Genomic DNA, 12411 nt, shown 5'->3' on the forward strand with positions numbered 1-12411 from the left:
AGAGACAGAGACAGAGACAGAGAAAGACAGAGACAGGGAGACCAGCAGAGAGATGCACAGGAATCATTCCTGTCCTTTGGAGTGGTGAGAATTGTGATGACTACTAAATACATATTTTAATTTAATCACTAGATGAATTTTGTAAGCTCTCAATCAATTAACAAAACAGTTTATAATTTAATTTCAAAATTAAATGAATCAATACCCTACTAATTCTATCAAACTTATGTAATGGAAGTTTCACTAGTTAAGAACTTAGGGTAATTTAAATGGATTGAGACATGAAATTGAAAAAAGAAGAAGGAATCAGCTACACATTCTAGAAGAGTAAAGAAGATGCATGCAAGAAATTACTATTTTTATTTTATTATCATAATACGTTATTATAAGTTACTCTTAAAAAGTGAAACTGTCTTTACTAGCAACTACTTAATAAACAGTGTTCTGGATATTTCCATACATAACTGTATACTAAGCATGATTTTTTTAGAATGTGATTTAAATTATCTCCTTATTCATCATATTAGTGAATTTCTATCCAAGCCAAATATAAAAATTAAAAGTATTTCAATGTATGAAAATATCAAAATGTTTGCAATTTTGTAAAACAAAAAAGCCCTCTAATTTCGAACTAATTCCCCTCCAAAAACTCAGTTCTCCAGGATTAGAAGTTGTGTACGAATAGAGTCATCTGCTAAACAATCTGAATTTGAAATCAAAACAAGCCACAACTGAGAGTCTTGTGGAAGTAAGTCCTGTACTTGCAGCTTGCCTCAGAGCTGCAGGAAACCTGACACTCCTAGTAGCACAGTTGAAGAGGAAGGGGCTGGCTTTTACAAATCTGAATTACAGACATTTTGGTGATTCTCTTTGTATTCCTACTTGAATATTTCATGACTAATATTCCCAGTCATGGTCAACAAAGTGATTCCTTGCCAACTCTTACTATAGTGCTGATGTATGGCAAATTATTTTTCTTCAAATTCATAGACCACGCATTTAGACAAACAGCAGGTATTTTAAAAGCTGACTTGCTATATATAACTTGTTACATATGCTTATGCTGCACTGTGTAGATTATGTTTTATTAGAACAGCATATACTTTTAAGGCTTCTTTCAGATTCTTCTGACTTCTTATGCATCTCTTTTCTTTCCTCTGATCTACTCTCCAGAAATTGTCACTTGTAGTTGAGAGTTGTTGTGCAACTCAGTCTCAGCTACTTCTGAGGCTCAGTTAGGAAAATCGTTTGGTGCCAGGAATTCTAGACCTGCCTGGGCAGCAATTTGTCTTTGCACTTTGAAAGAGGAAGTATGTGGCATTTTGATCCAATGAAAGGAACAATTTTAAGACATTGTGGAGAAAACCTGGATTTCTCCACTTCTAATTGTGGGTAAAAGCTGGAAGTGTACACTGAAACAGGGTGTAAAACTTTAGTCCCTGGTCACAAAGACTATTTCACAAATGACTTCCAACCACAAGTCTTTCAAGAAAATGCCTAATTTCATAATCTTGAAAATTTCAATTTTCTATTGAGAAGCGTTTTAACAAATATCAAAAAATGACATGCTGGGCTATCTTCAGTGTCCTGTGCTGCCTGACTTCCCTGCAGATGAGAAGAATTTCAAGGAGTGCATCTAAAGATGGGCCTGGAATCAATTCAGTGCTCCTGGCAATTGCTAAAGATGCCCCATCTAAGGTTTAGCTGTTGCCTGGAACATACCCTTTTCATAACATAACATTGTTACAACTCAACTTTAGAGTGCATATGTTTTTATGCTATAATTTGTTCTTAAAATGTTTTACAAGATTACTATACTTTACCAAGAGCAACAACATTGGCTTAAAGAATTCCTTAGATCACTAATAAGTTGTGTAACTTTTACTCTTGCATGACTACCTACCATTTGCAGTTAGGGAGTTTTAGAGTTGGACAAATAAACAAAGAAAAGTAATTCTCCTCTAGAAGGTAAATTTTGAGTTAGTATAAGTGTAGATAAGTTACTAACCTTCAGAATATTTTACTTTTTAACCCAGCAAGTCTGCCTGCTTTCTTTGAGTAGGATCTCTAAGCTATTTTTACTGAATAAATTATATGTCTAAGTATTTTTTACTACACTGAGAAGTTATTTGTTTTTTAGCTGAGTGGCAGCTTGTCAGAAACATTGATTAATATTTGACATAAGGCATACATAAGCTCTATAGTAATGGTTCTCAAATTTTGGGAGCCTGAAACCATTTTTTCCACTTAAAAATTTAGTGAGGACCCCACAGTCTTTGCTTCTTTGCATTAAATCAATTGAGCTTGTTATTATTGGAAAATACAATGGAAAAAGTTTTAAAATATTGTATGAAAACATATAAACTTTCTACTGCTAAAATAAATGATATTTGAGATATATGTGGTTCAGAAATTAATAAGAAGCATTATTTTCTGTTGCGTGGATGTCTGCAATCGCTGATTTAATAGAGATAGGTGGATTCACATGCCTGCTTCTGCATTCAGTCTGTTGTACTGCGATTTAGAGATGAGGCACCTGGAGAAAACATGACCTTACATTACTACAGAGTGAGACTGTAGAAATGTTCTGGGGGACCTTAATGGGGGCCACAGACCACACCTAAAGCCACAGCTCATAAGTACCCTCATAGTCTCTATTTTCTCTCTCTCCTCACACATGATTTATACTTGATTTTTCTTCTCCTTTCCCTTTATATTTTATATGACTTGGTTTCTTTCTTGTTCACTTATTCATTTTTCTCCACCATATTGATGATTTTTTTTTTTCATTTTCATTAGGGAAGGGTCTACGGGAAGTCCAGGGTCTCACTACTAGATTGGACTCGTAGTGATCCACCTGTTTTAGCCTCCTAAGAGCTGGGATTACAGGCACGTGCCACCACGCCCAGTCTCATTCACCTACTCAGCGTGCCTCCGGGGCGGGGCCGGCACCATATTGATTTTGATCTTCATTTTTAATTTGATTTTGCTGTTGTCTAACTCTCTTCTTCAATTTTTCTATTTCCTCTTGAAATCCTGTTTATATTTTTCTCTTCAGATGATCTATGAAAATATAGTATGTATCTCTTGGAAAGATGCTATCTTGTTAGCACATGGGAAGATGTATAACTCCTATTTATTTCTCCCAATTTTTCCATGAAAAATTTGACTATCTAGCCATATAAATAAAGCAACAGCAAAATGTCAAGTGTTTTTAATTTTCCACTTTACCTCAGTCCATATATCCAGTTTTGTAATTCCCTTCCCAAAATTGATCCTACATTTATTTGTCTTCAACTTCTCTAAGCCAAAATCAATTTTAATCCACATTTTTTACCATTGTTGTATCTCAAAAGTCTAATAACTGTTTTATTTCTTTCCTTTTACCCAACTCTACTACCACAAAATTTTTCCACTCAGCAGCCAAGTCGATTTCTAATGATGCTATGGGTAAGACATTTGAGCTCCTTCTCCATTTGGGATACCATGCCCAACTGGAGAAGGAGCTGTTATAAGAGTTGCTGATAATACTTCACAGATGACCAGATCTGCTGGGAGGGACTGACTCTCAAGATGAGAAGCTAGCTCCTCTGAAGGTCCAGCCTTTAGAGCCCATAGATAGAAAATGGCCAATGACATAGGTGGGATGAAATAAGCCGACACCACACACTGGGGTATACTCTGTGCTCTCCAGATTCCCATTTGAACAGAAGAAAGGTATTGATTACTGAGACTACATCTTTGCCACTTGCCTCCTGCACTCCTATTACCCTGAGATTGTACTTTGCCTCAAACTCTTCTAGAGAATCCAAAGCAAAACACGTAAGATCCAGTATCATATGTCAAATTCTATTTTTCATGTTTAAAACTTTACAGTAAATTCTAAACTCTTCATTATTACCTATAAAATATTACTTTTATGGGTGGGTACCTATTTAAACACTGACGTCATCTCTTGTCAACCAGCTGAAGAAGCTACATGGTCAGGGCATTTGTTTTTGCTACTTTTTGTCTGAAAAACTCTGTCTAAATTTCTGTAGAAATAGTTTTTCATCATTGAATTTTAGATTTATTATTTTATAGGGATTTATGCATATTCTACATAAATTTGCCCTTAATTTCAATTCATAATTTTGTTAAATCACTATTTTATATAACTTATGATGGAAATCATCTTGTTTATAAATTTTCCAAATACTGGCCACAGCACTGCTCATCCATGGTCTAAGAGGGAGAGGTTTAATTTAGCTCAAATTTTAAAGAAATTCACCTTCTAGGAAGTTGACTCTAAGACAGAAATGTGGCGAAAGGGCCTGTGAAGCCAGGATGATTACTTCATGGAAGGAGGAAACAGCACCAGAGTGGAAGAGATTAGGTACCAGACACAGGTCCTAGACTGTGGTGCCATGGCTCACACAGACACTTCCAGTAGGATGCGCCTCCGATCTCCTGAGTGGATCCCAAAGACATTCCTGTTGACAACCAGCACATCCTGACCCTTATCAACTTTCTAGTCTAACATATCTCCATGAACTGTGCTTTTTCTCCCCATAAAGACAACAGCAAATTCCTTATTGCACCTAGCATAATACAAAAATCTCTATAAAATTAGAAATGTGACAACCACTTTCCCAGCAGTTCCAACAGCTTTTCGAAAGTGCAAGTCAAATTCTCTTCCAAAACTGAAAGCAAACTCTTAGCTGGGAACTTCTAAAAGAAAAACAAACAAAAAAATCCAAGTTACATAATTTCATGTTAAAATGGCACAAGGTAAGGATTTTCATTTCAAACCATTACCATTTCATAAAGGAGAAATAGGAAGATGGAAAAAATTTGTACCAAAATGAGACCAAAATTCATCAGGGCAAACATTGATTCCTGTAGCTCCATATTCAACATTGGTGCACATAGTGAGATAAGGGTTCCAAAGAGCTTGGGCAACCTCACACCATGAACCCACTTTTTGATGCCTAGAAGGCCTCTCATTTTGCTGGCTCTGCTCATGGTGTACAGTTCTGCCCAGAAGATGTTCTGTATTCCTGTCATTCCCAACTTCCTAGGGTCTCCAGTCCACCTCCTCTTTGACTTCCACAAATCCATGCATTCTCTTCTCAGACACAGTTTCCCTGGCTTTTCGAGACTTCCTTTAGAATTGCCTTTGTTTCCTTACCTATATTGTCATCAATTTAGCCACAAAAGATAGAAAATATTTACTACTTCACAATTTTTCAGAGTCACTAATTCAAGCAGTTTAAATGGGAGGTTCCGTGTTCAAATCCTGTATGATATTTCAGCCAGGTATCTGGCTGGAGTGGCAGTCATCTGATGGTGCAGTGGGTTCATTTAAAGACAGATATTGGCAAGTCTCAGTTTCTCTGTGTGTCAACCTTTCAAAGGATGCTGAGTGTTTCCAGTACTAACTGGCTTTCAGAATGTCTCTCCAAGTAAGTGATGAAAGAATAGGAGAAGTATTTCTTTCCTAGAAGCAAGTACTCTTCTAGTACATAACAGAGGAAGACCCAACCAAAACAGGAAACTATAGAGAAAACTTTCTATTGAACATAGTTGTAAAATTTTTCATTAAGATGCTAGCAAACAATGTAGTAAATCGTCAAGAAAATTATACACCATGACCAAGTAGGATTCATCCCAAAGGTGTAGGGACAGTTCAATATATGCAAATAAATGAACATACCACTCCATATCAACAGAGTCAAGGACAAAATTCACACAATCATTTCAATATGCACATAAAAAAGTATTTGACAAAGTAAAATTCCAATTCATGAACAAAAAATACACAGAAAATTAGAATACATGGTCTTTATCTCAATCTGATAAAATCCACCTATAACAAACTCACTGCCAAGATCATACTAAATAGTGAAAACCCTGAAACCTTTTACTCTACATCAGGAACAAGACAAGGATGTCCACTACAACCACTCCTACTCAATATAGTACTATAAATATTAGCCAGAATAATTAGACAAGAAAAAGAAACAAGTAAAATAAAGATAGGAAATGAAAATAGTACATTATCATTCTTTGTGGATGATATGACATTTTACAAAGGAGACCCAAAAACTTCACCAAAACATAAATTCAGTTGCCTAGCTGGATACCAAGTGAACACTCAGAATTCAATACCATTCTTGTACACAAATGATAATCTCAGTAAAAGAAAAATTACACACATCACACCTTTTGAAATAACATCAAAAATTAAATACTTAGGAATTTATCTAACAAAGGCAGCAAAAGTTCTTTATACTGAAAATTATACTAATCTGAAAAAGGAGAGTAAAGAATACATCAGAAAATGGAAAGACCTCTTGGTCTTGGGTAGGAAGAACCAACATGGTGAAAATGGCCATACTTCCAAATTTGTTATATAGATTTAATGCAAATAAATCCTGATAAAAATTACACGCTGGCAAAACAAACACACTGCAAGAACAGCATATCCTGGGATAAATGAACCAGATGAAAGGATACAGAAATAACTCCAAACATATTCAGCAACTTTATCTTCAACAAAGTCGCCAAACACCTTCACTGGAAGAATGACAACTTCTCTAATAAATGACGCTGAAAAAAACTGTCTTCCCACACGTTAAACCCTGAAGGATCTAAATATTAAAGCAGGAACACTCATCTCTTGGAAGAGAGCAGGTAGAACTCTTGAAGACATAAGTATAAGCAAATACTTCTTGAACAAACACCTAAGTACATAGGAAATATTACAAAATTTAATGGAGATTTCATATTATTGAAAAGCTTTTGAACAGAAAAACAACAACCAATCAAGTGAAAGGAAAACACACAGAGCTGGAAATAATTTTGCTAGTTGTTCTTCAGATAAATGACTATTACATAGAGTATATAGAGAACTAAAAAAAAATCGTATGTCCCAAATCTAAAGACTCATTCCAAAAAATGGACATCTGAAATGAATACATACTGCTCAGATGAATAAGTAGAAATGTCAAATAGATGTTTGAAAAATTGTTCAACATCACTGGTAATTTGAAAGATACAAATTAAAACAACACTGAGATTCCCTCTCCATCCAAAAATAATGGCCATTACCAGGAAATCAACCAATAAATACTGGCAGGGCTGTGAAGTAAAAGGAAGATTTCTCCACTGTTGTTGGGAGTATAGACTGGTGCAACCACTGTGGAAAACAGTATTCAGATACCTCAGAAAACTAGGACTACATTTCTGTGGTATGATGTTTTCAGTTCATACCACAGTGATACATGTGGAGCCATGTTTATAGCAGCACAATTAGTCATAACTAAATCCTGGAATCAACCCAGGTGTCCATCAACTGAAGAATGGATAAAGAAGTTGTGGTATTTTTACACAATGCAGTATTACTCAGCTATAAAGCAGGACAGATTTGAGTCTTTTGTCAGTAAATGGATACAACTAGAGAACCTACTCTCAAGTGAAATAGATTACACCCACAAGTGTAAACATTATATTGTCTCCTTAGTGTGAGAACCTGAAAGAAAAAATGTAATCTGAAGGATACAATATATGCTGGGAAAAGGGAATGAACTTATTCAAAAGAGAAGAGTTGAGGAGGACAGGCGATGGTGTGTGGGAAAGAGTCCTACGTATGTACGTAAGCAGGATAATTTTGACAAATATTCTGCTGGTCTCTGGAAAGGAGAAGATAATGCTTAATTTATTTTGTCTCCTATTTTCAATTGTTTACATCTTTTCTCTTTTTAATTTCTTACAAATTTCTTTTTTCTTCCAATTTTGAACACACAAATCTGGTAATATGAATAACTGCTTGGAAGATAGCACTATGCATGACAATAAATACTACAAATTCATATGACTTTGTTAAGTGAAATTCGGTACCACTTGTAATTTTTGTTTTAACACTATTTTGTTCTCTCTTTAAAAAATTTAAAAAAAAATTAGAACTAGAGGTTCTATTGGATCCAGCAATTCCTCTTCTTGGTGTCTTCCTGAAAAAAATTAAAAGCAACATACCACAGCAATATATGCACACCATGTTTGTAGAAGCACAGTTCATAATAGCTACATCTTGGAAACACTCCAAATATCCATCAACCAATAAAAGGGTAAAGAAAATTTGACTTTTTTAAATATACTGGAGTAAAGCTATCCATAAAGAAAGATAAAGGGCCCGGGAGATAGCTCAGTAGAATAAACACTTGCCTGGCAAGCGCAGGGTCCTGAATTCAATCCCCGGTACCAAAAAAAGGAAAAAAAATTAAAAGCAAGAGAAAGATAAATTTGAGACATCCCTAGGTAAATAGATGAACCTTAAGACCATAACTTGGGTGAAATAAATCACACACATGTGTAAGTATCTCACTGCATCTCTGGTGTGAGATACTGAAAGCGTAAAACGTGCATTACATGCCATGAAATTTGAAGGAAATTCTCAAATGAGGGGGGATGAAGAAAAAAAAAAAGAAGAAAAAACTAGAAACAATTTTTTTTGTTTTGTTTTGTTTTGTTTTTTTGTATTTTAAGGAAGGGCCTACAGGGTATTCAAGGTCTCACTACTCTATTGGACTCATAGTGATCCGCTGGGATTACAGGTGCGCATGGATTATAGTCTCAATAGTGGTCTCAGTCCGCCAGCACAGCAGGCCTGGGATTAAAACCCAGCCCCTGCACCTGCTTGCAGGAGCTTTAATCCACTAAGCTGTTTGGTTAGCCTGCAAAGCTTTTAAAAATAGGAAGGGGAAGAGAAGTTGAAGAGGATGGGGCATGAAAAACAAAAGAAATAAGATATTTTAGGTATAGGTACAAATTTCCTATAATGAATGTGATCATTGAGTCTCTCTAAAATATACCAATGAATTTAAGTAATAAAAAAGACCAGCCTGGAAAAAATGAGATACTATCTCTAAACAAAAAAATAAAAAATAATGTAGCTGAAATTGTGCAAAGTTATATATGGAAAATTATTATCATTATTATTATTATTAGTTGTTGTTGTATTTTAGGGAAGCATCTACAGGGTGTTCAGGGTCTTACTACTACATCAGACTCATAGTGATTCCCTTGTTTACAGCCTCCCAAGAGCTGAGATCGCAGGAGTGTGCCACCATGCCCAGTCTCAATTGCTGTCTCAGCGGACCCCAGGGGCGGGGCTGTCATAGCAGGCTTGGGGATCGAACCCCCAGCCCCTGGCTCTGCTTGCAGACACTTTAATCCTCTGAGCTATTTAGCTGGCCCTTTATATATGAAAAATTCTATGACATTTGTATAGTCAAAACATTATAAAAATTTCCAAGGGCTACAGGAGGGCATGTCATATTGGAATGATATGTAGAAGATTCAGTGAATAAGAACGTAGTCAGAGTTATGTTTTGATACCTAAATACCTGAGGAAAGGACCAGCCAGATAGCTCAAGTGCCTGCTTAGGCAGAGGCAGGGACCTGGTTTCGATCCCAGAGTACCATTACGGCCTGGCCCAGGTGCACTGAGAGTGTGACTGAGACTATGCTTGGTGGCGCACCCCTGTAATCCCAGAGCTTGGGAGGCTAAAAACAGGAGGAGCACTACAAGTCCGATCTGCGTAGTGAGACCCTGTAGACCCTGTACTAAATTTTAAAATGTATATATAAATACACAAAAACCTGAGGAAAATTATATTGGACAAAAAAACAGTATAAAGAAAACAGAATAAAATGAAGAATCTGACCCTCAAATAATGGAATTCGTTTGACCAGCGTAGAGGAAGAGTATTTAGATTGCTGACTTGGGGTTGAACAACAACAACAACAACAACAAAATAGAGCCACATACTTACTTCTGTGATTTACAGATGGCCAAAGGAAAAAAAATTTCAAGAGAAAATAATATCTTTTAAAATGCTTAGGGCTTAATCAGCATAGCTGTAATCTGACAGACAGTGAAGCTGCAGCTGTGTAAAATGTGGCTCAGGATTCTGTACAGCTTTTATCTTCCCAGCATCTACACAACTTGGGCCTGCCAAATAGCTCAGTGAACTAAAGCACCTGGTTAGGCAGAGTACAGTGGCCTGGGTTCGATTCCAGGCATGCCAGGCCGGCCCCTCCCCAGGGGCACGCTGAAACTACTATTGAGACTGGTGGTGGTGGCATGTGCCTATAATCCCAGCACTTAGGAGGCTGAAAACAGGAGAATCACTAGGACTCTGATCTGTGTAGTGAGACCTTATAGACCCTGTGCTAAAAAGATAAATAAATAAAAAAGAGACCTCTCTGCTTTCCTTTGGAGCTCCCATCTCACCTACAATGGTGCCCAGTTACCTTCCTGAGAGTAACCCACTTTATTGACTAACAAATATCAAGAGTAGGATAAACACTCTTTTTTTCTATTAAGCAAGTGGTTTATTGAAGCATTTGTATTTGGACAAGTTTCTTTCTGGTCAATAGAATCAGATGAGCAGACAGCTGAATCTAGGGGCAGAGGATGGAGACAGAACAAACTTGTTAATTGACAGTTTTGAAACTGAGCCAGTTCATTAAGTCAAAAGCTTAAACTAACTCATCCATTGGATTGGACCTTTGTTTACACTTCATTAATTGCAAACTTGGAGGAGAAGAAGAAGGAAGAGAAAAGGGAGAAGAAGAGTATGAGTAGGGGAGAGGTGGTTTGAGGGGACGAGAAGAGAAGAAAGATGGCTGACTACCAATTTTCAGAATTCTCCAAATGTACTCAAATTATTCTTCCCATCTTAGAAAGAAAAAAAAATCACTATAATCAATGATTACACAAAAATACCCATAATGATAAAGTTAAGCTCCTGAGGCCTTTCACTGTATATAAATCTCCAACATTTGGCCTGTGTTATGGTCTTTCATTATAGACAAGGACATTTGTGGATGCAACTTGTACGCAACTTTCAAAGAGGAACAACAGGACCTCCGACTCCTGTAATGGTCAGCTAGGGAGCACTTAGGTCACCGTATCAGGTTATTTACCTGTTTGTGTAACACACACTCAGGAAATGAGATCTGGCAGCTTCAAACATAATGTAATTATTTTTGAGAATTGAGAATGACATAACCATTTTATGATTTTCCAAATTTAATAAAATACAGAATCTATCTAGAGAGAGATTCTACCTTGATTTTCAATTAGCAAAACCAAACAGGGTAAACATGATTAGTCACAATCATTTCTGCAGTCTCAATCACTATTCATTACCCTACTTCAGGGATCATTTCTGCTTTCCTCGTTGGGATAAACATGGAATAAAATGCAACAGCTCTTTTTGTTTCTGTGCTAGCTGAGCTTGTCTGTATCTTTTGCACCATCAAGTAATAAAAAGCTTTTGTACTTCATGCATAACTTTCAATGATGGATAGACATGTTTCTTAGATTAAGGAAGGTAGAGGAAATATGTGCTTCTAGTTAATAAAGCTAGATAAATAATCATTTGAGAATACCTGCTCAATCTTACTGATCAGTAAGGATGTGCTGTGGCACACTCATTACCAGGTGGATACCCAGCACAGTACGTATCTGATGATAATCTTTCTGTCTGTAATGATAAATACACACCTTCCAGGAGACCCTATTTCCTACATTTGTGAGATAAGTTACTCTTGGGCTTAATTTGTGTTTCCTTCCCCCACTCCCACACACCTTTGAGCCATTAGTTCTCACCATTAACTTTCAGGAAATAATAATTAACACAATGACATGACACCATCACCAGAGCCCCTCAGCACTCCCCATCTCTCTTCCTAACATCCCATAGTTTCTGCCCTTGTTTTGCTGCATTTTTTTAACCAAGCAGTCACAACTTTTAACAACACTGCTTGAGATTTCCTTTTTTAAATGACTCAACCAAATGGATACACATATACAGCTTAAAATTTCACAGGGTATGTTTTAAGCAGACCCAACTTAATGTCCTGTGAAAGAATAATAATATTCAGTAAAGGGAGCAGAAAGGTTAATTAAGCAGCCAGTAGTAGGTTTTGGATTATCTTCTTTTGAGGCTAAATCTCAGAGTTGCTCATTTCACCAGTTTGTCATTCTTAGAAGTGCTTCTAAAATTTAGTTCCTATGGATCATGTCAATCTCTAGAAAGAATAAATTATTTTAATTAAAATTTAGCCGTATTTTCATATTATAGTTTTGACACTATTGCATATCTCATTTAGAAACATCACATATGTCTGGAAAGATCTTCTTGTAGACCCAACTTATCCCCAAGGAAAGAAAACTATGAACCCATCACGTAGGCCTCATCCCTCAGCTAGAACTCATCAACAGACCATTCCACTCAGTTCATTGTCATCAGAACAACACATGCTGAAGCCCCAAGTGTCTCCCCTTCTAGAAGACTGGTTTGTCTGCTTGTCCTAAAGATATTAAGCTGACATCAAGCCAGACATAGTATTGCTTGCCTG

The sequence above is a fragment of the Octodon degus genome, unplaced genomic scaffold (assembly GCF_000260255.1).
Source record: "Octodon degus isolate 3935 unplaced genomic scaffold, OctDeg1.0 scaffold00022, whole genome shotgun sequence".
In the NCBI taxonomy this organism is placed as follows: Eukaryota; Metazoa; Chordata; class Mammalia; order Rodentia; family Octodontidae; genus Octodon; species Octodon degus.